We start from the raw sequence: 26,730 nt of genomic DNA, 5'->3' as shown, positions 1-26,730 counted from the left end.
CTTCAGGCTCCTCCTAAAGACTGCCAACGTTGGGGCTTGTCTGATGTCCTTGGGGAGAGAGTTCCAGAGTCGGGGGGCCACCACAGAGAAGGCCCTGTCCCTCGTCCCCACCAAACACGCTTGAAGGTGGGATCGTGAGCAAGGCCTCTCCAGATGACCGAAGGGAACATGTGGGTTCATATACGTAGATGCGGTCACGCAGGTAGGCAGGTCCCAAACCGTTTAGGGCTTTGTAGGTGAGCACCTGCACCTCGAATTGGGACTGGAAGATGAATGGCAGCCAGTGGAGCTCCTTGAACAGGAGGGTTGACCTCTCTCTGTAAGGAGCGCCAGTTAACAACCTGGCTGCCGACCATTGGACCAGTTGGAATTTCTGAACCGTTTTCAAGGGCAGCCCCACGTAGAGTGTATTACAGTAGTCCAGTATAGAGGTGACCAAGGCATGGACCACCCCGGTCAGATCAGCCTTTGCGAGGTACGGTCGCAGTTGGCGCAGGAGTACTAAATATTATCTTGTATTCTATATTATATTGTACTACATAATATATTATTATATTGTACTATACCACTATACTGTAATCTTATTATAAATATTACATGTAATATGAAATATATCATTTCCCCTCTCCACTTGTAATTCGCTCGGATGCCTTAGTTTTTGATCAGGCTTTTCCCGAGCCTCTTTGGCGTTGCCGCCGTACGACGCATGCGCGACCCTTGAGCGTAGGCCCCGCCCCCTCCCGCCCTACGGGAGGGCAAGGCCTCAGCCGTCGCGCATGCGCAGTGCTGTCGAGGCGACCTTCCTCGAGCTCCCTCACGACGGTAGCGGCGACGGCAGCAACAAGGGCCTGCGAGGCCGGCCAGCCGGCCTGCCTGCCTCCGTCCTTCGTTCCGGTAGGCCCCTCCTCCGCACCCAGGATGGACCTCCGGGCCCACCGCCCCGAAAAGCCTGAAGCGAGGTGAGCCGCTGAGGGGGAAGGGGAAGGGGAGGGGCCTTATTCTGCCACGCCCCTTTGTCGCCCCTAAGCCCCGCCCACCCCCAGGCCCCGCCCTCTTGGAACTCTCGTTCCCAATGCAGGGGAAATGGTTGGCGCCGCCCACTCGAGGCCACGCCCCGCCCCCTCCCTATCAAGGCAGCTGGTAGGGAACTGCACTGCATTGGGTGGGTGTCATGCGAAAACAACCACTCCCAACAGAATGGGATTTGTAGTTTCCTGTCTTTGGGAAGGTAGTTGATGTGACTACTTAACCAGAACTACCTTGCAGGGCTGTTGTATAAACCATAGACAGGGAGATGCAATAGGAAGAGGCTCAAGATCCTGTGAAACTACAACTCCAAGGAAGGGATTTGTAGTTTCCTATCATGGAGGGGTGTATTGTTTTTGTGACTGTTTAAGCAGAACCACCTTGCAGGGATTTTGTGCACACCATAGACAGGGAGATACAAGAGGAAGAATCGCAGGATCTTACGAAGCTACAACTCCCATGATGGGATTTGTAGTTTCCTGTCATGGATGCTTGTGTGCTGAGCTACCTTTGAGGGCTGTTGTGTAAACCATAGACAGGGAGGGAGATGCAATAGGAAGAGGCTCAAGATCTTGTGAAACTACAACTCCAAGGAGGAGATTTGTAGTTTCCTTTCATGGAGGAGTGTATTGTTTTTGTGACTGTTTAAGCAGAACTACTTTGCAGGGCTGTTGTGCACACCAGCCCTGCACACCTGAGATTCTTCCTATCTCAGGACTTTACGGAGCTACAACTCTCATGATGGGATTTGTACTTTCCTGTCATGGAGGCTTGTTTGCTGAGCTACCTTGCAGTGCTGTTGTCATAAACCATAGACAGGGAGGGAGAAACAATAGGAAGAGGCTCAGGATCTTTCGAAACTACAACTTCCATGATGGGATTTGTAGTTTCCTGTCATGGAGGCTTGTTTGCTGAGCTACCTTGCAGTGCTGTTGTCATAAACCATAGACAGGGAGGGAGAAACAATAGGAAGAGGCTCAGGATCTTTCGAAACTTCAACTTCCATGATGGGATTTGTAGTTTCCTGTCATGGAGGCTTGTTTGCTGAGCCACCTTGCAGTGCTGTTGTCATAAACCATAGACAGGGAGGGAGAAACAATAGGAAGAGGCTCAGGATCTTTCAAAACTACAACTTCCATGATGGGATTTGTAGTTTCCTGTCTTGGAGGCTTGTTTGTTGAGCCACCTTGCAGTGCCGTTGTCATAAACCATAGACAGAGAGGGAGAAACAATAGGAAGAGGCTCAGGATCTTTCGAAACTACAACTTCCATGATGGGATTTGTAGTTTCCTGTCATGGAGGCTTGTTTGCTGAGCTACCTTGCAGTGCTATTGTCATAAACCATAGACAGAGAGGGAGAAACAATAGGAAGAGGCTCAGGATCTTTCGAAACTACAACTTCCATGATGGGATTTGTAGTTTCCTGTCATGGAGGCTTGTGTGCTGAGCTACCTTGCAGTGCTGTTGTCATAAACCATAGTCAGGGAGGGAGAAACAATAGGAAGAGGCTCAGGATCTTTCGAAACTACAACTTCCATGATGGGATTTGTAGTTTCCTGTCTTGGAGGCTTGTTTGCTGAGCCACCTTGCAGTGCTGTTGTCATAAACCATAGACAGGGAGGGAGAAACAATAGGAAGAGGTTCAGGATCTTTCGAAACTTCCATGATGGGATTTGTAGTTTCCTGTCATGGAGGGGCCTGTGCTGAGCTACTTTGCAGGGCTGTTGTGTTGCAGGGAGCTATAATAGGAGGAGGCTCAAGACCTTGCAAAACCACATCTCTCATGATGGGATGTGTGTGTATTATTTAACCAGAGCTATCTTGCAAGGCTGTTCGGCAAACCATAATCGGGGAGATACAATAGGAAGAGACTCAAGACTTTGTGAAAATACAAATCCCATGATGGGATTTGTGGTTTCTTGACATGGAAGGGGGTGTTGTTGTGACTACTTCACCAGAGCTACCTTTTAGGGCTGTTGTGTAAACAATACACAACAGGGAGATACAATAGGTCTGTGAATATCTCTGAAATCATTACTGTTTCTATCTATCTGAAGCTGAGGGTGTGTGGCTTGCCCAAGGTCACCCAATAGGTTTCTATGACCGAAAAAGAACTTGAACTCGGGTATCCAGAGTGCTAGTCTGAATTCTCAAGCTGTAACACTTTGCTGACTCCTTCCTCAAATACTGTATATATTCAAGTATAAGCCTAGTTTTTCAGCCATTTTTTTAGGCTGAAAAAGTGCCCCTCGGCTTATACTCGAGTCAAGGTTATTTATTGTTTACTCTATTATTATTATTATTATTATTATTATTAATTTACTCTATTTATTATTACTATAGTTATCATTTTACTCTATTATTATTATTTGAAACACAACAAGATGAGTCCACAGCAGACAAGATCACTCTGCTGGCTGTTGTATTAGATCACATGTCGGACACTTCCCAAGTGTCTAGGACTGTGTGATGTATCGGCAAATAATACGTGCAGATCCCAGTAGGGTGGCCTTTTGCATCTGGCAGATGGTAATCTTCAGCGCCGATTGTGTTTAAGTGCAGGCCAAGGTCTTTAGGCACTGCACCCAGTGTGCCAATCATCACTGGGACCACCTTTACTGGCTTATGCCAGAGTCTTTGCATTTCGATCTTTAAATCCTACTCTATTATTATTATTATTATTATTATTATTATTATTATTATTACATTTATTATTTTACTCTATTTATTATTATTTATTATTTATTTATTTACTTTGCTTATATACCGCTGTATCTCAAGCCCGAAGGCGACTCACGGCGGTTCACAAACAGTAAAAACAGTAGAAACAGCAGTGGTTCCATACAACATATAACAATTAACTTAACACATTATCCATAAATTACCAATAAGCAATTACAATGCACAATTATTACAAAAAACAACCGTACCCAATCTTCTCATCATCCAAGCGTAGTCCAAGCGTAGTCCAGGTTCGTCGTCCATTGTTCCATTCCTATGTTCCATTACCAGATTGCACTAAATTACTCACTAAATTTATTGTTATTATTACATTTATAACTTTATTATTATTGGAATGATACGTAAGCACATTTACATTGAAGAAGGTTAGCATAATGGGTTGTTGTAGGTTTTTTCAGGCTGTATGGCCATGGTCTGGAGGCATTCTCTCCTGACGTTTCGCCTGCACTTTGGCAAGCATCCTCAGAGATAGTGAGGTCTGTTGGAACTAGGCAAAAGGGTTTATATAATCTGTGGAATGACCAGGGTGAGACAAAGGACTCTTCTCTGCTGGAGCTAGGTGTGAATGTTTCAACTGACCACCTTGATTAGCATTTGATTGCCTGGCAGTGCCTGGAGCAAACTTTTGTTGAGAGGTGATTAGATGGCCTTGTTTGTTTCCTCTTTGTTGTTTTGCTGTTGTAATTTTAGAATTTTTTAATACTGGTAGCCAGATTTTGTTCATTTTCATGGTTTCCTCCTTTCTGTTGAAATTGTCCACATGCTTGTGGATTTCAATGGCTTCTCTGTGTAGTCTGACATGGTGGTTGTGAGAGTGGTCCAGCATTTCTGTGTTCTCAAATAAAATGCTGTGTCTACTTCAACCAGAGAAATCAGCCATAGCAGAGCACCTGATGAACCAACCTGGACACAGCAGAATATATTTTCATTCAATGGTACAAATTCCTGATACTTCTACATTTGAATAGTGGTGGGATTTTGGGGGGGCTTGTTGGTTTTGTCATTTGGGTGTTGTTTAATTGAAATTTTTATGATATATGTTGTAGCATCATTGCTGCTTATGTGAGGCTGCCCTGAGTCCCCTTTGTGGGCAGAAGGGCGGGGTAGAAATGAAATAAATAAATAAATAATATTTATTTATTTATTTAAAACATTTATATTCCGCCCTTCTCACCCCGAAGGGGACTCAGGGTGGAGCACAGCACATATACGGCAAACATTCAATGCCGGGACGCAAATTCTTATATACATACATAAACATTAAAAACATTTATCAATTTAAAACAGTCCTAGTCATCCACATCAAATCTAATTGGCCTGGTTATCTTTCCTATTGCTGCTTTATTGCCCTGTCCCAAAAGCTTGGTCCCACAGCCAAGTTTTTACCATCCTCCTAAAAGACAGGAGAGAGGGGGCCAACGTGATCTCTCAGCCGGGGAGCAATCACCGAGAAGGCCCTGTCTCTCGTCCCCACCAATCGTACCTGTGACAATGACGGGACGGAAAGCAGGGCCTCCCCGGAGGATTTTAATCTCTGCAATGGTTCATAATAAACAAATAATTGTAGTTGCTGAGATTTATAGTTCACCTACAATCAAAGAGCATTCTGAACTCCACCAACGATGGAATTGAATCAACCTTGGGACACAGAACTCCCATGACCAACAGAAAATACTGGAAGGGTTTAGTGGGCATTGAACTTGAGTTTTGGAGCTGTTGTTCTGTCACATGCTGGGCCTGTAAAGAATTGCCTTTAAAATAGGACGTGCAACTTGAGCCCAGTGGGAAGCCAGGGCCCCCCGAAGAGAAGTTCTCAAGGATTTTCCACCACAAATGGTCTTTAGATGGCTTGTGAAGTATAACAAAGTCCTTTATTAATGAACAGAAATTTCTCTTGTCTTCAATAAAGTTAAACAAATGCTTCCAGGCTTTTATGCAACTGGTGGCTTCCTAATCTTGTCCACGAGGGACAGGCAATTGTCTTCAATAACTGTTTCTTTACTTTAAGGAAAATCCCTTTTTAACTTCTCCCAGGCTGACTGTAATCTAAGCCTTACTGATGTGGGCTCCGCTACCAGGTCGAACTGCGTCTCAAGCACCGAGTGGACCTACCAGTAAGGCCAGTAGATTCTCCAGCTGGAGTTCTTTGGTCTTCCAAACTGTTTACCCTCTGAAATTCCTCAAAGCTTTAGGACCGTTTTCCTGGAAATCTTTGGAAATCTTTGGATGCTCTTAAGACTGTTCTCCCCCGGAAAGTCTTAAGGGTTGAAGCTTTTGTACAGGAGAAGCTTGTACACGTCCTCTAAATTAGCTTTCCTTACTGAGACTAACTAAAAATGGCTCCCTTCCCTTCCCAATTGTCCTGAACAAGGGGCAGAACCAAAACTTAACGATGATGGACAGGTGACTAGCCCTACGACTGCAACCAGAGGAAGCCACCTTTCTGCAGAATCCCTGAAACCTTGGACTGCAAGCAAACAGCCGTACCAGCACAGTTGTAGTTCACTCAACAATGATGGATGTGGACCAAACTTGGCACAGATACTCAATATGCCCAAATGTGGACACTGGTGGAGTTTGGGGAAAATAGACCTTAACATTTGGGAGATATAGTTGCAGGAATTTATAGTTCACCTACAATCAAAGAGCATTCTGAACTCCACCAATGATGGAATTGGGCCAAATCTTCCACACAGAAGCCCCATGACCAACAGAAAATACTGTTTTCTGATGGTCTTTGCCGACTCTTCTGCCCCCCCCCCCCCCCCCCCCCCAGGATCCTGACCCCCAGGTTGAGAAACACTGGCTGAACAGGAAGGTACGTTTCTCTATCCAATCCATAGAGATACTGCTATATTGAATTGGAGGGGGCGGGGGAAGCTTTCCAATTCTTAAGCACTAAATCAGAGTATTTTCATGTTGAAATGAGAACCGCGAATCGTTCCAAAGCCCTTGTGTTTGTAGGAACCAACCTGAGAAAAAGCTTCAGCTCATTTGTAGCAATTGGGTTTATTTTCCACCTATTTCTCCACCATAATAATTCCCTTTGCAAGGAAAAGTTGTACTGAAGGCCAGGGTGACTGTGTTGGCTTCGGAGAAGAAGCGAAGGAACATTGTTATTGATTTAATTCATTAGTCTGAGCTTTTAGAGACATTATCCGCAAAGCTGTTTTATACTGAGTCAGAAGGATGCTCCGACAACACATCTAGTTTTGGAAAACGAGGCAGAGAGAGATTTATTTTTCCCCCTCCTGCTCCGCAATCTGTGCTTTGTATTTGTATTATTTCTTCTCCTTCTTTTTGGCAGGAATCGAACCTTCTGCACACAAAGAACACATCCCATGACTGAGTTTTTCAGTCTCCTTTCCTCTGCCTCCAACCCCAGATAATCTTTCTTTTTAAGTCTAGCAGTTGAGATTATAAACAGATTGCGGAATAAAGAAGGACTTGGCAAGGAGTGGAGGAAGTACTTCGGGCTTACGCTCATACATGACCCGGATCGGAGTATGAAAAAGTTGTTTTTTGGGGAGCTACAACTTCCCAGAATCCCCTTGTGGCTGAGAAAAGTAGGGAGACATGGGAATTGTAGTCCCAAAAACAGGTTTTCCAAAATTCAAGCCCTTGGGCTTTTACTGAGAAATAAGATCTCAGCCCTTTTGAGCATCGTGAGAGACTATTCTTCCAGCAAAACATTCCCATCATTGGAGATAGTTTCCCCTCAAAGCTGATAGTGCAGACCAGGCATGGGCCAACTTGAATCATAGAATCATAGAGTTGGAAAAGACCTCATGGACCATCCAGTCCAACCCTCTGCCAAGAATCAGGAATATTGCATTCAATTCACCCCTGACAGATGGCCATCCAACCATTGGATGGACTTCTGTTTTGGACTTCAATTCTCACCATTCCTAAAAGCCTCAAGGCCCCTTCCTTTCCCCCCTCAGCCACTTAAGCTTAAGGAAGGGGCCTGAGGCTGTTAGGAATGGTGGGAGCTGAAGTCCAAAACACCTGGAGGGAGGGCCCAAGTTTACCCATGCCTGCTATGGACCTTCTATCATCCTTCCCTCTGACCACATATTGACACTATATCTTTAACCATGCACACAATTATCTTAATTTCTGTACAATATTTACTTTGGCTTCTCTTTCTGTCTGTTCTATATATGTCTTCCATTTATTTTTAATTGGAGCAGTGGGTTAAACTGCTGAGCTGGTTAACTTGCTTACCAAAAGGTCGCAGATTCATATCTGGGGAGTGGTGTGAGCTCCCACTGTTAGTCCCAGCTTCTGCAACCTATTTATTTATTTATTTATTGCACTTCTACCCCGTCCTTCCCAACCTCCGAGGGGGGACTCAGGGCGGCTTACAAAAGGCACAATTCGATGCCAGCACAACAATAAGATAAAAATAAAAAATATATAAGCAGTAATTAAAACAATTAAAAAATTCAATTATACATCATAATCCATAAAATCAGTCTAGTGCTCAACGATTTCAGCTCAGAGTCCGTAAATTCAATTCCACATTGTCAAATCCATCAATTCTAGTCGTCGCTTGTCCTTTGTCTATCTGCCAGATTACCCAAAAGCCTGGTCCCAGATCCATGTTTTTAATTTCCTTCTAAAGGACAAGAGGGATGTCGATGTCCTAATTTCCCCGGGGAGTGAATTCCACAGGTGAGGGGCCACCACCGAGAAGGGCCTGCTCCTCGTCCCCACCAACCTCACTTGTGATAGAGGTGGAGCTGAGAGCAGGGCTCCCCCAGAAGATCTTAAACTCCAACGCGGGACGTAGAAGGAGATGCAAACCTAGCAGTTTGAAAACATGCAAATATGGGTAGTGAGTAGATGAATAGATACTGGTCTGGTGGGAAGATAATGGTGCTCTATGCAGTCATTCTGGCCACATGACCTTGGAGGTGTCTACGGACAATGCCAACTCTTCGGCATAGAAATTGTATTTTTTTGCTTAACTATAAATCCCAGTAGCTATAACTCCAAAATGTCCAGTTTAATTCCCCTCGAAACCCACATTCAAATTTGGGCATATCGGGTATGTGTGCCAAGTTTGGTCCAGATCCATCGTTGTTTGGGATCATAGCGTGGTCTGGATGTAGGTTAACTGCAATTCCTATAAATCCCTCCAGTATTTATTTATTGGTCATGAGGGTTCCAGGTCCATCGTTGGTGGAGTTCAGAGTGCAGTTCTTAGATTGCAGATGAACTATACATGCCAGTACCTACAACTCCTATAAATCATGTTGAATTCTCCCCAAACCCCTCCAGTATGTTTAGTTGCTGATCAATTCCTCTATTTCTTGTGTGCCATAGAAAAGAATAGGAAAGGGTTATGGGAGAGGCAATGGGTGGGGTCATGCAAATTCCACACCAATGGAGGGAGTCAAAAACACCGGGTGTCTGGTGGAGGTAACATAAAATCTAGGATGAAATAGTCCCCATATGAAAGCCTTCACTTGGGTGGTGGGCAGGATTGTGTTTGTGGAGGACATTGGGAGGGCTCTTGGACATGTTCACGGCTGTCACTATAACCTCTAATGTCACTGGAGAGAGGGCCATTGGTGTCCCCTGCGTGGTGGGAACTCTACCTGTTTGTGGAGGTAGGAGATTGTCTGTGTAAGTGGATATCCGAGCCACACACACATGCATATTTTCACTTTTCACTTTTATTATGTGTATAGATGAGAGCAGGGTTGGGGTAGGTTTTTAAGATTGTAAGCTATTTTGCATCTTGATTCCTGAGATTCCTGTGGTGGAGGCTCCTTCTTTGGAAGCTTTTAAACAGAGGCTGGATGGCCATCTGTCAGGGGTGATTTGAATGCAATATTCCTGCTTTTTGGCACGGGGTTGGACTGGATGGCTCAGGAGGTCTCTTCCAACTCTTTGATTCTATAATTCTATTATAAAAGCAGTATATAAATATCATTACTTACTTACTTAGGCAATCCCTCGTAGTCCGAGGATGATGGTCCTCCAAGGTTGGTGTCCTGGCGGTGGGTCCGTAGGTGACTGTGGAGTCCTATTTTTGATCTACATCTTCTCCTTCAGTGAGAGCATTGGTTTCCAGGTGGAAGGTGGTACCGGTTGGGATTGGCTTGACGCGCCTTCCTCTTGGCATGCTTCTCTCTTTCACCCTCCATTTGTGCCTCTTCAAATTCTACAGCACTACTGGTCACAGCTGACCTCCACCTGGAGCGCTCAAGGGCCAGGGCTTCCCAGTTCTCAGTGTCTATGCCAGAGTTTTTAAGGTTGGCTTTGAGCCCATCTTTAAATCTCTTTTCCTGCCCACCAACATTCAGTTTTCCGTTCTTGAGTTCAGAGTAGAGCAACTGCTTTGGGAGAAAGTGGTCAGGCATCCGGACAACGTGGCCAGTCCAGAGGAGTTGATGGCGGAGTACCATCAAATATAAAATAAAATACAATAATAATAGTAATAATAATAATAATGGTCAAAAAGGTTTTTTTTTATACACATGCCATATTAGAAAGGAAGAGTCTACTTTTTTTCTCTGGGGCATAGATTAGTTGATACAGGTTATTCTGCCTGAATTTTAATCATGATGACCCTCGATGTGTTGCACTCTATTAGGAGAGGAGGGAATCTTTGAATGCGAAAGTTCAGTTAAGTTTAAATATGAACTATTAGCTGCAGACTTTGATTCAGAGATTTCCAGCTCTGTATTGGAAGCAAGACACTCCTTCGCCATTCTTTTTGATGTTTTATAAAGGTGTTGGTATAAGTACTTCTGTGCCACTTTAAAACTGTGCAGAAGTACCTTAACTGAGTTAATCGATTGGTCCACCTAGTCCAGGGTTGTCTCTTCAGGTTTGGAGTGGTTTTTCTAAGTCTCAAGCTGACGTCTACTTGTTTTAGATTCCAGGTTTCTCCCAGGGAGGCATCAAGGTGGCTTGCAAGTAAAGCAAAGCAAAAAGAAATTACGTCCTGACTTTAAGAGCTATCAAGACACAATTGGATACGCTGCTATCTCAAAACTGAACCCTGAATTACAGGCATTTTAAAAAGGTGAAAAACTGGAGAGGACAGGGAGAGATTTGTTGATGGGTAAACCTGTGTGCAGTGTTAAGAGTGTCAATAGCTAATGTTGAAAGCAGCTCAGTGAAAGGGTGGCTTGTTTAGACAACTCAGTTCTTAACTCGTTGACACTTTTACCCAGTTTTTGCCTGCTAGAGAACCCTGGCTTTGTGGAAAATTCATATTGTCTCTAACTGCCAATGCCTGATTTGCCTTTAAGCTTGTGTGTAACACAGAGCTTGAGAATAAAGTACATTTGGCTTTCCATATTCACTGGGATTAGGAGCATAGTGCCTTGTGAAAGCGAAACACTGCAAATAAAGATATTGCTGGGTTGCTGTGAGTTTTCTGGGCTGTCTGGCCCTGTTCCAGAAGCATTCTCTTCTTACGTTTCACCCACATCTATGACGGGCACCTTCAGAGGTTATCAGGTCTGTTGGAAACTAGGCAAGTGGAGTTTATATATCTCTGTGGAATGATGTCCAGGGTGGGAGAAAAAACACTTGCTATTTTTTTTTATCTAACACAACATAACACCTCCCTAGGAACGTATTTGAACGTATTTGCCTTCCAGCATTCTTCTTTGGTTGACTTTCACTGGAAGCTGAACATAACATTGCAGTAGAGGACCTAGAGATTCCTATAGAGATGTTCTCCATTGAAATCTCTTGGTATTCTACATGATTGGAGGAAGTTGACCATAAAATGCAACTGGAGGACCTAGAGATTCTGAGAGAGAACATTTATCATCCAATCCATGAATAATTAAATTAATCCAAAACCTCAAACATGGAGGGATGATGTTATATTTCATAGAATCATAGAATGGGAAGAGACCACATGAGGCATCTAGTCCAGCCCCCTCAAATGGGAGAAAGGACAATCAAAGCACCCCTCACAGATGGCCATCTGTTTAAAACCCTCCAGAGAATGGGCGTACAGCAGACTCCGAGGCCAAGAGTTCCATTGCTGAACAGCTCTTCCTACCATCAGGAAGTATTTTCTAATAATGTTTGGGTGGAATCTCATTTCCTGTCATTTGAACCCATGGCTCCATTGAGTCCTGGTTTCCAGGGCAGCAGAAAGGAAGCCTGCTCCCTCTTCCTTATGGCATCCATTCACATATTTAAACATGGCTCTCATCATGTCTCCTCTCAACCTTTTCTTCTGCAGGCTAAACAGACCCTGTTCTTTAAGATGTTCCTCGTAGGGATTATTCATGGTCTCCAGACCTTTGATCCTTTTAGTTGCCTTCCTTTGATCTTTTTAGTTGCCTTTCATTTTAAAGTCAATATCTCTTTTGAACTGAGGGGCCCAGAATGGGACACAGTGTGATTCCAGTTAAAGAGGTCTTACCAAAGCAGAATAGAGAGGCACCAGGACTTCCATCGATCTGGACACTCAACTCCTTTGGGTGCAGCCCAGAATCCCATTGGCTTTTTGAGCTGCAGCATCACACTCTTGGCTCAGCTTGTTCAGCTTGTTCTCCACGAAGACTCCCAATATCTTTCTCACATGAGACTCTGTTGTCTCTGTGCATTTCATTTTTATGCCTAAGTGTAGTATCTTACATTTGTCCTTGTTGAAATTCATTGTGTTAGTTTTGGCCAATCATCTCTCTACTCTGTTAAGACCCTTTTGCATCCTGACCCCGTTCTCTGGAGTATTAGTTCTCCCTCCTAATTTGCTGGATAGATGCGGGGAATGCCGTGGATGTAGCGTACCTGGATTTCAGTAAGGCCTTCAACAAGGTCCTCCTTGACCTTCTGGCAAAAAAACTAATCAAATGTGGGCTGGGCAAAACTATGGTTAGGTGGATCTGTAATTGGTTAAGCGAACGAACCCAGAGGGTGATTCTCCCCAATGCTTCCTCTTCATCCGGAAAAGAAGTGACGAGCGAAGTGCCATCAGCAGGGTTCCGTCCTGGGCCCGGTCCTGTTCAACATCTTTATTAATGACTTAGATGAAGGGTTAGAAGGCAGGATCATCAAGTTTGCAGACGACACCAAATTGGGAGGGAGAGCCAAGACTCCAGAAGACAGGAGCAGGATCCAAAACTATCTTAACAGATTACTGAAATGATTGGCCAAAACTAACAACATGAAGTTCAACAGTGACAAATGCAAGATACTCCACTTAGGTAGAAAAAATGAAATGCAAAGAGACAGAATGGGGGAAAATGCCTGGCTCGAGAGAGCAGTATGTGTGAAAAAGATCTTGGAGTCCTCGTGGACAACAACTTAAACATGAGCCAACAATGTGTTGCAGCGGCAAAAAAGCCAATGGGATTTTGACCTGCATCAATAGGAGTATAGTGTCTAGATCCAGGGAAGTCATGCCTTTGTTGGACCACACCTGGAATACTGTGTCCATTTCTGGGCATCACAATTGAAGGTAGATATTAACAAGCTGGAATGTGTCCCGAGGAGGGCGACTAAAATGACCAAGGGTCTGGAGAACAAGCCCTATGAGGAGCAGCTTAAAGAGCTGGCCATGTTTAGCCTGCAGAAGAGAAGGCTGAGAGGAGACATGATAGCCATGTATAAATATGTGAGAGGAAGTCATAGGGAAGAGGGAGCAAGCTTGTTTTCTGCTGCCCTGGAGACTAGGACACAATGGAACAATGGCTTCAAACTACATGAAAGGAGATTCCACCTGAACATGAGGAAGAACTTCCTGACTGTGAGAGCCGTTCAGCAGTGGAACTCTCTGCACCGGAGTGTGGTAGAGGCTCCTTCTTTGGAAGCTTTAAAACAGAGGCTAGATGGCCATCCGTCAGGGTGCTTTGGATAGGATTTTCCTCCTTCTTGACAGGGAGTTGGTGTGGATGGCCCATGAGGTATCTTTCAACTCTATAATTCTATGATTCTATGCCCTGTAAACCTTCATCCAAGTCATTAATGAAGATGTTGAACAGAATCGGGCCCAGGACCAAACCCTCTTCATGGCACTCAGTCACTTCTTTCAAGGATGAAGAAGAGGAACCATTGGAGAGAAGCACCCTTTGGTTTGGTCGCTTAACCAATTCCAGATCCACCTAACAGTAGCATTGCCTAGCCCACATTTGACTAGTTTGCTTGTTTAATTCCCATCATCCATATTGGGTGAAGGATTTAGGGAAATGTAGTAAATCAAAGTTCCCCAATTTCAAGTGTGGTGGAAGAAAAGCATCTTTGCTGGGCCTCATCCTTCCCATAAGCCTGACTATGTTAAATCTCACTTACAGGCAGAGGTTGGCAATCAGGGTGTCTGTAGGTCAGCAAACAGCTTGAAACCATTTCAGAGATTAAGGTTCCTGTTGATATGACTGCTTTTACAGTGTCCTTTGTGCCCTTCAAGGCTTTCAAGGTGGGGCTACACCTAGCGCGATTGACACCGTTCTGAGTCAGCCCTTTGAGCAAAGCTGTTTGCTGGCCTGACATTTGCCCACAACTGCTCTCTGTGACATCACATCTTCACTCAAGGCAGTTGGATTTGGCTCCGGAAAGGGACTGTGGGCTTGAAACAGGCTTCCAAGCTTGGCCAACAACCTGCCCACCGATCCACAATGTGATGGCACAATCCAAAGTGGCGCGGCTCGGGCAAGGCCTGGGAACCCCCCAGAAGTATCCAGCTCCCTCCCTATCTTCCATCTAGAACCGTTGGACCTCCTTTCTCGTGAGTAGCTATGACTGTACTGATACCTGTTATCTATATCAGAGTGAGAGTGCAGCCAGTGTTTACATACTGTATAGTACCACTAGCGGTCCCCTGCCACGCGTTTCTGTGGCGCAGTCTGGTGATCTGGAAAATAAAGTAATAAGAAAGTGTTGGTTTCTAATAGATGTAATTTCTTTATGATTGTGTTGATGTAGAAATTGTCTGGTTTGCCTACTCTGGAACATAGAATTGTTCTCCTTCAGGGGTCCCTTTCAAATCTTTGATACTGCATCTGCCATATACATATATATGTGTGTGTGTGTGAATGGCTGGACAGCCCTTTGTCTGGAGGGCTTTGATTATGTTTTCTTGCCCTGGATGACCTTAAAGCAGCATTTCTCAACCTTTGGAAATCAAGACCCCCAGTAACTATAAATGAACTATAAATCCCAGTAACTACAACTCTCAAATGTAAAGGTATATTTTCCCCCAAACTCCATCTGTGTTTATATTTGGACATATTGAGTATTCATGCCAAATTTGGTCCAGATCCATCATTGTTTGAGTCCACAGTGCTCTCTAGATCAGTGGTTCTCAGCCTGTGGGTCCCCAGGTGTTTTGGCCTACAACTCGCAGGAATCCCAACCAGTTTACCAGCTTTTAGGATTTGAAGGCCCAAACATCTGGGGACCCACAGGTTGAGAGTCACTGTTCTAGATGTAGGTGAACTACAACTCCAAAACTGAAGGTCAATGCCCACCAAACACTTTCAGTATTTTCTGTTGGTCATGGGAGTTCTGTGTACCAAGTTTGGTTCAATTCCATTGTTGGTGGAGTTCAGAATGCTCTTTGATTGTAGGTGAACTATAAATTCCAGCAACTACAACTCCCAAATGAAAAAATCATAATTCTTGAGTGATGGACACTCCTTGTGTTGTGAGACATTTTGTTGCCAAATTTGGTGTGATTTCGTTGATTGGTTCTTTTGTTTTTAAGGTACTCATTATGACCAGAGCATTTTTATATATATAGATATTTGAGTCTAATGCGCACCTCAATTTTCAAAACTCTGAAACCCAAATGAGTGTTTGCTGGCGAATGTAATATGCAGCAGCAAAAGGCGCACTCTTTGCAATGTGGCCATTACAGTTGCTGCCTGCTTAGGATTCCTTCTTTGTACATGAAATAGTTGGAACAGGTGTGGGCAAACTTTGGCCCTCCCTGCAGGTGTTTTGGATTCCAACTCTCACAATTCCTAACAGCCAGTAGGACTTCAACTCTCACATTATGGCATTATGGGAGTTGAAGTCCAAAACATCTTGAGGGAGGGCCAAAGTTTGCCCACGCCTGAGATAGACAAAAGATGGTTGCCTTACTTTGGCCAAAGAGTCCCTAATGTTGACACTCACGTCTGTGTGCAAGGCATCTTGAGGCAAAGAGAAGCCTCGTGGTGCCCCCTTTTCAAACACAGGGTCATAAAAGCACTAAAGACTTGTGGGAAAAGGGAGAAAGTGACCTTTCCATGTAGGCAGGAAGCAAATCTTATGTTACGTAGATCTATGAATCAGAGCTGAAAAACAAAACCGCTGCATGCAGCACAGTGTTCCCTCTGAGCCTTATTGCTCTCTATACAAGCGTTGATGCTTTTTTGTTTCCTATACTTACAGTTCAACTTCCATATTTGCAGGGTTTGCTTTTGCAGATTTGATTAATGTATTTTTTCCTAGCGATTCCTAGGTCCTCCAGTGCAATTCTGTAGTTGCTGTCCACTGGAAGCTCACCGTGCACTGGAACACCTAACAATTCACAGAGAGAAAACTTCTCTAGACATCTATGGATCCTCTTGTGTGATTGTATGGTCACTTTCTCCATATAATTGCAGTGGTAGGACCAAAAGATTCTTAGAGAGTTTATTTATTTACAATATTTGTATTTCTCACCCTGAAGTTGTAGGCCAAAACAACTGGGGACCCACAGGTTGCGAACCACTGTTTTAAGCAGAGGCTGGATGGCCATCTGTCAGGGATACTTTGATTGTGCTTTTCCTGCATGGCAGATTGGGGTTGGACTAGATGGCTCATGTGGTCACGTCCAACTCTATTGTTCTGTGATTCTCATATATATTAAAAGTGGAGGGCTGAGTATTCTTTCTTTTCTTCTAGATAGAAGGAAAGAGTAAAAGTCAACATCATTTTGCAAGAATGTTCTGTAATGATAAAAAGGAAAAGTCAAGGGGCAAATACCAAACAGTGTAGCTAATCTAACCATTAAATCCATGACTTGATTTTTCTACAACAGTGCTGCTCCTTTCCAAGGTGAGCTTCCATGGAAAATATGTAACTTTAGGATGCACCGAATATTCAATTACAGAAGGTCCCGCATCAGGGCTTGTGGAGCAACTGCGACCTTGAACTTTCGGAGCAAATGATCAAGAGGGGGCTAATTGGGTGCTTAGAGGAAGATGGAGCCCCCGGCAGCTGCTTTCCCACAGAAAGGCCTTTTCTTGGACCAGAGGAAACCTGGCTGGCCCCAGGGGGAGAGAAGAGATGCTGACGCTGCACTGACCAGAGCCAGTTTCCACTGAGATTGCTTTTAAAACGGTGTTTGGACTCTTTGTGGCAGCCCTGCCTGAGGCGGATAGTTGTTTAAGATTGTCACCTCCACCTATGTTCTAGTCCTTGTGGATTATTCTGGTCCATAAATGCAACTCTGGAAACCAAGGAAAGTATTTTCCAGTTGATCCATAGCCAAAACAAGAGAGGTTGGGCTTTTCCAGACTGGCCCTTAATCCCAGGATCCGATCCCAGGTTTTCTGCTTTAAACTAGATTATATGAGTCCTCAATCCCAGATAATCTGGGATAAACAGAAAACCTGGGTTCAGATCCTGGGACATAGGGGCTGTCTGGAAGGGCCCTAAGGCAATGCCTTGAAGACTTAATTTACTCATGTTGGCCTAGTGTCAAAGGCAGGTTCAAAGGCCACAATTATGGATTTTGATAGATGGGTCAAGGGTCATTCTGTGGAGGAGGGAAAGCACCAGTGCTGCTGCAGGGGTCTTGCCAGAAAGTGCCACATCTGAGAAAAGAGAGGGGCTTGATGCTTCTTTTGGGGTCTCTGGAAATTGACTAAGCTCTCGCCTTTTGCTGCTCTACTCAGTGGTGGCGGTGATGGTGGTGGTGGAGGAGGAGGAGGAGGAGAAGTAGTAGTAGTAGTAGTAGTAGTAGTAGTACTACCGGGATTGTGGCGCAGCTGGCTGAGTGTCAGCTGCATTAAGATCACTCTGACCAAAAGGTCATGAGTTCGAAGCCAGCCCGGGCTGGAGTGGGTGTCCAGCCATTGTGTAGCCCGTTGTCGACCTTTGCAACCCGAAAGACAGTTGCATCTGTCAAGTAGGAAAATAAGGCACCACCTTGTGTGGGAGGCTAAATTTAACTAATTTATGAGGCCATAAAGAAAAAAGACTCCAGGGAATGTGGAATGCGGAAGAACTTCATCGGTGTCGCTGATGGACGATGAAAAGCAGCAGCTCCCCTGGCGGCCAGAAAAAAGTTAAATAGCCTTGGTGTATTTGTGTGTTAAACGTTGTTTGTCAAAACTGGCATTGAATGTTTGCCATATATGTGTTGACTGTAATCCGCCCTGAGTCCCCTGCGGGGTGAGAAGGGCGGAATATAAGAACTGTAAATAAATAAATAAATAAATAAATAAATAGTAGTAGTAGTTTAATTTTCTACCCCGCCTCCATCTCTCCAAAGGGACTCGGGGCGGCTTACATGGGGCCAAGCCCAGGGAACATACAATTAAAAGCAGAGAAATAACAAAATGCAATTTAAAAGCATAAAACAAACATAACAATAATAGACAAGCATCAAGCAACCAAAGAACTAAGGGGGGGAGGCCAAAATACAGGCTGATTAAAGACTAATTGGTTCAACAAGGTGGATGAAAATGTAGAATAGCATAGGAAATATTAAAACAGAGCAATCTAACAGTATCAGAAATAAATCAGTTTGACTTATAAAATCTGATTAGTAATGTAATATAGGAAATTCAGGTTGAATGATGATTAGGTTGCGATACTGGTCGTATGTCATGGGGTCGTCACTGCCCGGTCGACCCAGCCATAGGATCTCCATCTTTGCTGGATTCACCCTCAACCTGCTGGCATGCAGCCATCCAGTCACAAGGCTTTTGTGGGCTGCAACCCATACCAGCAGAATGGTTTCCAGTTCTTCTGATGTCAATTGAAGTATACTGAGATGATACAGTGTGAGCTCTGTATTCTTGGTGGATAATAGACCTGGTTGAGCTGTCAACCATGCAAAGAGCATGCCTGTTGTACTTTGCTGGGCCAAATTCTAGTTCCAGGCATCATATATAAGATAAGCAAGATTGTGATAATGAGAAAGATTGATAAGTGGCTTGAAAAGTCAACACCAACCTCTTCTATTGTTCCAAAATACCGACGGAGGTGTGTTCGTTAGTCATTTTTGCCACCATGCTTTGCTTTGGCTGAACTTTCTAGCCTTGTTCCATAGCTCCCTGCTTGCAGCAGATACAGATATAGATGTGAACTCCATCTCTAGAAAGGGAACATTGAGGCAAAGACAGCTGGACACCCAAACCGTAACAGATGGAAAGGGCAAATGGCTAGAATCTGAGATTTCCTGAAGCAGCTGACAGTAGATAATGCCTATAGAGAACAGTGAACTCTATTCAGACACAACGAAAAGCCCCCTTCCTCTCCCCACCCCAATTTCCCTAAGAGGCAGAGAAATCTGGATGTTTGAACTTCATTTGGGAACTGGAGGTCAGAATGAATGCAAGCGTTTTCCTCCTGCAGATGTTCCGCACTTCCACCCGCAGACGTCTCCACGCTTTGTCTAATGAGTGGCATTATTATGTCCATACAGGTTACATCAAATATGACTATGTGCGTCGTAGAAGCAGCCCAAAGGAACAGCAAGATGTCAGACTAGCACTCCCTCGCCTCGTCAGGTACGTGTTTGTTCTGGATCTGTCACACAGCTCATTCCCGAAAGGTGGGTCACAAATAGAAACACAAACACTTGCATGTTGTTGGGATTTTGGAAAGCCTTGGGCACATAAACAGGCTCCTTCGAAAGCGTAAGAATAAAAGAGTCAGGGAAAAGAGGGAGAATGCTTTGGAACAAGTTGTGATCCAAAGTTGGCAGGGAAGGAATGTTGTGTGGCGCAGCTTGGAAAACGGGGGGGGGGGGGGGGGGGGGTATTGGCCCATACCACTTCAACCCAGTGGCATCACTGGCAACATCCCTTTCAAATGGCCTTTTGATTGTATTCTTAAGCAGATGCAGAACTGCAACTCATGTGTATGTCTTCGTGCCAGAATTAGCATTATTATTTTTAATTAGCCATCCCCTGCCACGTGTTGCTGTGGCCCACATGGAGGTTCTGTGTGGGAGGTTTGGCCCAATTCTATTCACAGTTCACAGTGCTCTGTGATTATAGGTGAACTATAAATCCCAGCAACTGCAGCTCCCAAATGTCAAGATTCTATTTTCCCCAAACTCCACCAGTGTTCTCATTTGGGCATATTGAGTATTCTTGTAGAGTTTGCTTGATGTTCCCAGCACTTTATTCCCCAAAAGTAACTTTTCGGCACTCCACTTTGGGCTTTGTGGTAAGCTTAGTTGTGTGTGTGTGTGTGTGTGTGTGTGTGTATATACACACACACACACACACATATACGCATCTATGGGGTGAGCTTTAGCACAGCAGGTTAACCACCAGCTGCTGTAAATCTTCCCAATCGAAAGATTAATAGTTCAAAGCCCAGGTCAGGGTGAGCTCCTGGCCTTTAGTCCAGCTTCTGCCTGGACTAAATATATTATAGGGTTGCTGTGAGTTCTTCAGACTATCTGGTCACGTTCTAAAAGCATTCTGACGTTTCACCCGCATCTATGGCAGGCATCCTCAGAGGTTGTGAGATCTGTTGGAAACGGGGCAAGTGGGGTTTAGATATATACCTGTGGAATCATTTCCAGGGTGGGAGAAAGACCTTTTGTCTGTTTGAGGCAACTGTGAATGCTGCAATTGATCACTTGATTAGCATTGAATGGCCTTGCAGCTTCAAAGCCTGGCTGATTCTTGCCTGGGACAATGCTTTGTTGGGAGGTGATTAGCTTATTAATTAGGTGATTAATTCCAGGGGAATTCTAGACAACAAATAATCAGGGCCAGTGGGTTGTTGTGTGTTTTCCAGGCTGTATGGCCATGTCTCAGAAGTATTCTCTCCTGATATTTCGCCTGCATCTATGGCAGGCATCCTCCTATAGATGCAGGCAAAGAGCCAGGAGGGAACGCTTCTGGAACATGGTCATTCACCCTGGAAAACATACAACTACCCAGTGATTCCAGTCATGAAAGCTTTTGACAACAAATCAGGGCCAGATAATCACCTCCCAACAAAGGATTCCCCCAGGCAGGAAGTAGCCAAGCCTTGAATCTGCAAAACTATTCAGTGCTACTCAAGGTCATTAATTGCAACTTTCACTCTTGCCTCCAACAGACAAGAGTCATTCCTCCCACCCTGGACATGATTCCACAGGTATATAAATCCCACTTGCCTCGTTTCTGACAGACCTCACAACCTCTGACAACGCTTAGAATCATAGAATCAAAGAGTTGGAAGAGACCTCATGGGCCATCCAGTCCAACCCCCTGTCAAGAAGCAGGAATATTGCATTCAAACCACCCCTGACAGATTCAGCCTCTGTTTAAAAGCTTCCAAAGAAGGAGCCTCCACCACACTCCAGGGTAGAGAGTTCCACTGCTGAACGGCTCTCACAGTCAGGAAGTTCTTCCTCATGTTCAGATGGAATCTCCTCTCTTGAAGTTTGAAGCCATTGTTCCGTGTCCTAGTCTCCAAGGAAGCAGAAAACAAGCTTGCTCCCTCCTCCCTGTGGCTTCCTCTCACATATTTATACATGGCTATCATATCTCCTCTCAGCCTTCTCTTCTTCAGGCTAAACATGCCCAGCTCCTTAAGCCGCTCCTCATGGGGCTTGTTCTCCAGACCCTTGATCGTTTTAGTCGCCCTCCTCTGGACACATTCCAGCTTGTCAATATCTCTCTTGAATTGTGGTGCCCAGAATTGGACACAATATTCCAGGTGTGGTCTAACCAAAGCGGAATAGAGCACACCTGGAATATTGTGTCCAATTCTGGGCACCACAATTCAAGAGAGATATTGACAAGCTTGCCATAGATGCAGGCGAAACATCAGGATAGAATGCTTCTGGAACATGGCCAGACAACCCAGAAAACTCACAGCAACCCAGTGATTCCAGCCACGAAAGCCTTCAACAACATATTGAACAATATTATATCTTTCCTTACTCTTTTATCCCAAATCTCACCTGGTTTAATAGTGGTTTAAATCTGCAATGGCTCTGGCTCTGTTTAAGCTCAGTTGTACTCTAAACACTACTAAGCTGCGACTACACCTTATACTGTCTCCTCTCTTCCTCTTTTTTCATGATTTATGCCTGTGCCTTTGGGGCTGAAATGATAAAATGTAAAGTCTCTACCATTATATGTTGAATTGCACTATTTCCAGCCCTCCTCTCTTGTAAGAATTGCAGCAGGATAATGTGTCGAAGGGAGCGGGGGGGGGGGGGGACTCCAAAGCACTACAAAAAGGCTAAATATATCCCGAGCCTGGATTTCAGCTTTTGTCACTTTACCCAGAGTCTCAAAGGCGCAATAGTGTTTCGTAAGGGACTGTTGCAATCCATCCAAATGGTTGTGGTTTGGAAGTTTTGTTTTTATGTAAGCCTTAAAGGGGTAGCGCTTGTTGGGGTTTTTTTTTGGTCAGATGTTGCCAAATCAATGCGTTGCTTTCAGGTCGCTCTTTGACGGGGACCTAAATAGCAATGAATCAATAAGGATTTCAGCGCTACAAGGGCTTCTAAGATTTTGCTCTTGTCCTGGCCCTTCTTGGGGAGTCATTTTCAGTCTGTTGATAAGGCTTTGCTATTTTCTATGGTGGGAGTTGGCCTCTTTCCCTTCCTGAAGGTAAAGAATGGCAAAATGAAGAATTACTATGATTATTATTATCATGACAAGACAGAGGTACTCCTGGTCAATCGAAAGGCCGAACAGGGCATAGGGTTACAGCCTGTGTTAGATGGGGTTACACTCCCCCTGAAGGCGCAGGTTCGCATCTTGGGAGTGATCCTGGAATCATCGCTGAGCCTGGAACCCCAGGTCTCGGCGGAGGTCAGGGGAGCTTTTGCACAATTAAGACTTGTGCGCCAGCTGCGCCCGTACCTTGGGAAGTCTGACTTGGCCACGGTGGTACATGCTCTGGTTACATCCCGTATAGACTACTGCAACGCTCTCTACGTGAGGTTGCCTCTGAAGACTGCCTGGAAGCTACAACTAGTACAACGAGCGGCAGCCAGATTACTAACGGGAGCAGGGTACAGGGAGCATACTACTCCTCTGTTGCGCCAGCTCCACTGGCTGCCAATCAGCTTCCGAGCACAATTCAAAGTGCTGGTGTTGACCTATAAATCCCTAAACGGCTCTGGCCCTATTTATCTGTCCGAACGGATTCTCCCCTATGAACCATCAAGGTTGTTAAGATCTTCTTGATGGGCCCTGCTCTCGGTCTCACTGCCTTCGCAACCGCGTTTGGTGGGGACGAGGGACAGGGCCTTTTTGGTGGTAGCCCCTCGGCTTTGGAACTCCCGATGGAGATTAGATTTTCCTCTTCCCTCCTGACGTTTAGAAAACAGGTAAAAACATGGCTTTGGGATACTGGATTCGCAGAATGATGACTTAGGCAATAACTACTGACCTTTCTGGTGGATGGCGATGAATTTGTGATTAAGTTCTTGTGGGTTTTTTCGGGCTATATGGCCATGTTCTAGAGGCATTTCTCCTGACGTTTCGCCTGCATCTATGGCAAGCATCCTCAGAGGTGAGGTCACCTCACCTCTGAGGATGCTTGCCATAGATGTAGGCGAAACGTCAGGAGAAATGCCTCTAGAACATGGCCATATAGCCCGAAAAAACCCCACAAGAACTTAGTGATTCCAGCCATGAAAGCCTTCGACAATACATTGAATTTGTGATTCTTTTGGACAAACTGATTTTTGCTGTAATTTGTATGAATTGTATGAATTGTATTTTAATGTATTTTATATTGATGACCTATAATGTTTTTCTTATTGTGTTGAATTTTATGTTGTTAGCCGGCCTGAGTCCCTCCCCGGAGGTGAGAAGACCGGGGTATAAAAACTCTAAATAATAAATAAATAAATAAGTAAATTATTATTAGCATGCAATGCTTGGCATTGCAGTTTAACAAGGTTTTTAGCCTTCTTCACCAGAACTTGTCTGTTCCCCACCAGCACTACAACTCCTAGGGTTTCACAGCACGGAGTCATGGCAGTTAAAGTGGGTTCAAACTGCATTAATTCTACAGTGGGCAAACTTGGGCCTTCCAGGTGTTTTGGACTCCAACTCCCACCATTCCTAACAGCCTCAGGCCCCTTCCCCTCAGGGGGAAAACAAAAGGGCCCGAGGCTGTTAGGAATGGTGGGAGTGAAAGTACCTGGTGTAGAGGCACCTTCAATGAATTGTATCACTGAGGGCAACCCTCTCCCATCAGATCCAAACACAATAACCTGTTCCACCCCATAATTGCTTTCGAAAGGTCAGAATGCATGAACATCTGTTCCTGAGATGGAGTGCCTACCTGGAAAATGCTGAGCGCAGCCTTTCCTTGCAGAGCTCCGAACAGCCCTGCTGTGCCAATACGTCCCGTTTCTCCTGAGTCATTTTGTAAATTAAGACATATTCCTGCCATGTGCAGTTCCAGGACACTTGACATTCGCTCCCTGCTAGCTCCATATGGGATGGATCACAGACAGCCTTATGCGTTCACTGGGGTAAGGGGCACAAGAGCCCCATGGACGTTGTAAAAGATGCAAATAAAAACAATGTTTTACACCTCGCTTGGAATTTCCAAGGAGCCCCCAGTGGTGCAGCGGGTTAAATCGCTGAGCTGCTGAACTTGCTGACCGAAAGGTCGGCGGTTCAGATCCAGGGAGTAGGGTGAGCTCCCGCTATTAGCCCCAGCATCTGCCAACCTAGCAGTTCAAAAGCATGCCAGTGTGAGTAGATCAATAGGTACTGCTTCGGCGGGAAGTAATGGTGTTCCATAAATTCATGCCGGCCACATAACCTTGGAGATGTCTACAGACAATGCTGGCTCTTTGGCTTAGAAATGGAAATTAGCCATTGCTGCATTGCGTCCTAGTCTCCAGAACAGCAGAAAGGAAGCCTGCTCCTTCCTCCCTGTGACTTCCCCAGCTTCACCTCTTTATCCCTGGCCCTCATCATGTCTCTTCTCAGCCTTCTCTTCTGCAGGCTAAACATGCCCATCTCTTTAAGCCGCTCCTTGTAGAGCTTGTTCTCCAGATTTCCTATTGGAGCCAACAATGTGATGTGGCGGCAAAAAAAGCCAATGGGATTTTGGCCTGTATCAATAGGAGCATAGTGTCTAGATCTAGGGAAGTAATGCTACCCCTCTCTTCTGCTTTGGTTAGACCACACCTGGAATATTGTGTCCAATTCTGGGCACCACAATTCAAGAGAGAGATTGACAAGCTGGAATGTGTCCAGAGGAGGGCAACTAAAATGATTAAAGGTCTGGAGAACAAGCCCTATGAGGAGCAACTTAAGGAGCTGGGTATGTTTAGCCTGAAGAAAAGAAGGCTGAGAGGAGATATGATAGCCATGTATAAATATGTGAAAGGAAGCCACAGGGAGGAGGGAGCAAGCTTGTTTTCTGCTTCCCTGGAGACTAGGATGCGAAACAATGGCTTCAAACTACAAGAAAGGAGATTCCATCTGAACATGAGGAAGAACTTCCTGACTGTGAGAGCTGTTCAGAAGTGGAACTCTCTGCCCCAGAGTGTGGTGGAGGCTCCTTCTTTGGAAGCTTTTAAACATCTGCTGGATGGCCATCTGTCAGGGGTGATTTGAATGCAATATTCCTGCTTCTTGGCAGAATGAGGTTGGACTGCATGGCCCATGAGGTCTCTTCCAACTCTTTATTCTATGATTCTATGATTCTATCTCATGCCCAGCCCTTTTATAATTGATCATGTCTATTTTAGTACTCCTGGCCACTGGTACTGTTGAACCTCACCTCATAGAGCCCCAATGAAATTGGTTTTATATTTTTATTTTTATTGTGTTTATCGGGTTTTTGTAAAGTTTTTTGTATTTAATGTATTGTCGAAGGCTTTCATGGCTGGAATCACTAGGTTCTTGTGGGTTTTTTCGGGCTATAGAGCCATGTTCTAGAGGCATTTCTCCTGACGTTTCGCCTGCATCTATGGCAAGCATCCTCAGAGGTAGAGGTCTACCTCTGAGGATGCTTGCCATAGATGCAGGCGAAACGTCAGGAGAAATGCCTCTAGAACATGGCTCTATAGCCCGAAAAAACCCACAAGAACCTAGTTTTTTGTATTTTTTTGTATTTTGTTTATTAAGTTATAGTTGGTTGTCTAATGTACCTTATCTTGTTGTAAATTGTTTGTATGGTTTTCCTTTTGGCATTGAATGCTTGCCATATCCGTTGGAAACCACCCTGAGTCACTTTGGGGAGATAGGGCGGTCTATAAATAAAGTTTTATTATAATTTATTTTGGTAGGATTTGTTGTTATCCATGATTTTGCATTTCTTCATGAATTCTAGGAATATATCCCCCATGGATACAGGGAATTATACTGTATGCAGTGTTTTAAATTTGTGTATCCTTTGCAGAGTGCTTCCGAACATTAAAACTGTCAACATGCCCACAATCCTAACAAGAATCCTGTAAGTACAGGCATACCTTACTCATAAGGCAAGTTTGCTTCCGCAACTCAATAAAGCAGATATTGCCTTAAAGCGTTGATAATGCTTAATGGTGCTTGGAATGGATTTAATAATGTGTCTTGAATGCAATAAAGACATTTTGTACCTTGCACAAAGCCGACGCTCCCTGCCTTGAGGGCTCAAAACCCATCTTGCGTAATCCCTATTTCCTTCTTGTGTGCAAACACTGTAAAGAGGCAAGCTTTGGCATGCCAAGCATACTATTCCTGAGACCCATATTCATCTTTCTGGGGAATTTCAGTCAGTAATATTCACATAAACCAGAATTGCTTAAAAACAGAGAAGAATGTCCACATTACTCCTCTTCTTTATTTCAGAGGCATTCAAATA

At 44.5% G+C, this 26,730-nt stretch overlaps 1 protein-coding gene across 2 annotated transcripts in view; it reads left to right on the top strand.

Moving 5' to 3' along the window:
• Positions 1-764: 764 nt before the first annotated feature.
• ZDHHC7 (zinc finger DHHC-type palmitoyltransferase 7) overlaps positions 765-26,730 on the top strand; it is a 45,249-nt gene continuing 19,283 nt past the window's right edge. Inside the window, exons 1-2 of one of the 2 annotated variants that reach the window (XM_060787961.2) lie at positions 765-959; positions 19,373-19,457. The gene's annotated coding sequence lies outside the window, so the exon portion shown is untranslated. Of the gene's footprint in view, positions 960-14,189; positions 14,477-19,372; positions 19,458-26,730 lie in introns of those variants that run through there. The other variant, XM_060787962.2, reaches the window with a different exon arrangement.

This window comes from Anolis sagrei, chromosome 8, assembly GCF_037176765.1.
Source record: "Anolis sagrei isolate rAnoSag1 chromosome 8, rAnoSag1.mat, whole genome shotgun sequence".
Taxonomy (NCBI): Eukaryota; Metazoa; Chordata; class Lepidosauria; order Squamata; family Dactyloidae; genus Anolis; species Anolis sagrei.
The sequence above is the reverse complement of the archived record's forward strand: the minus strand, read 5'-3'. Positions and strand labels throughout refer to the sequence as shown.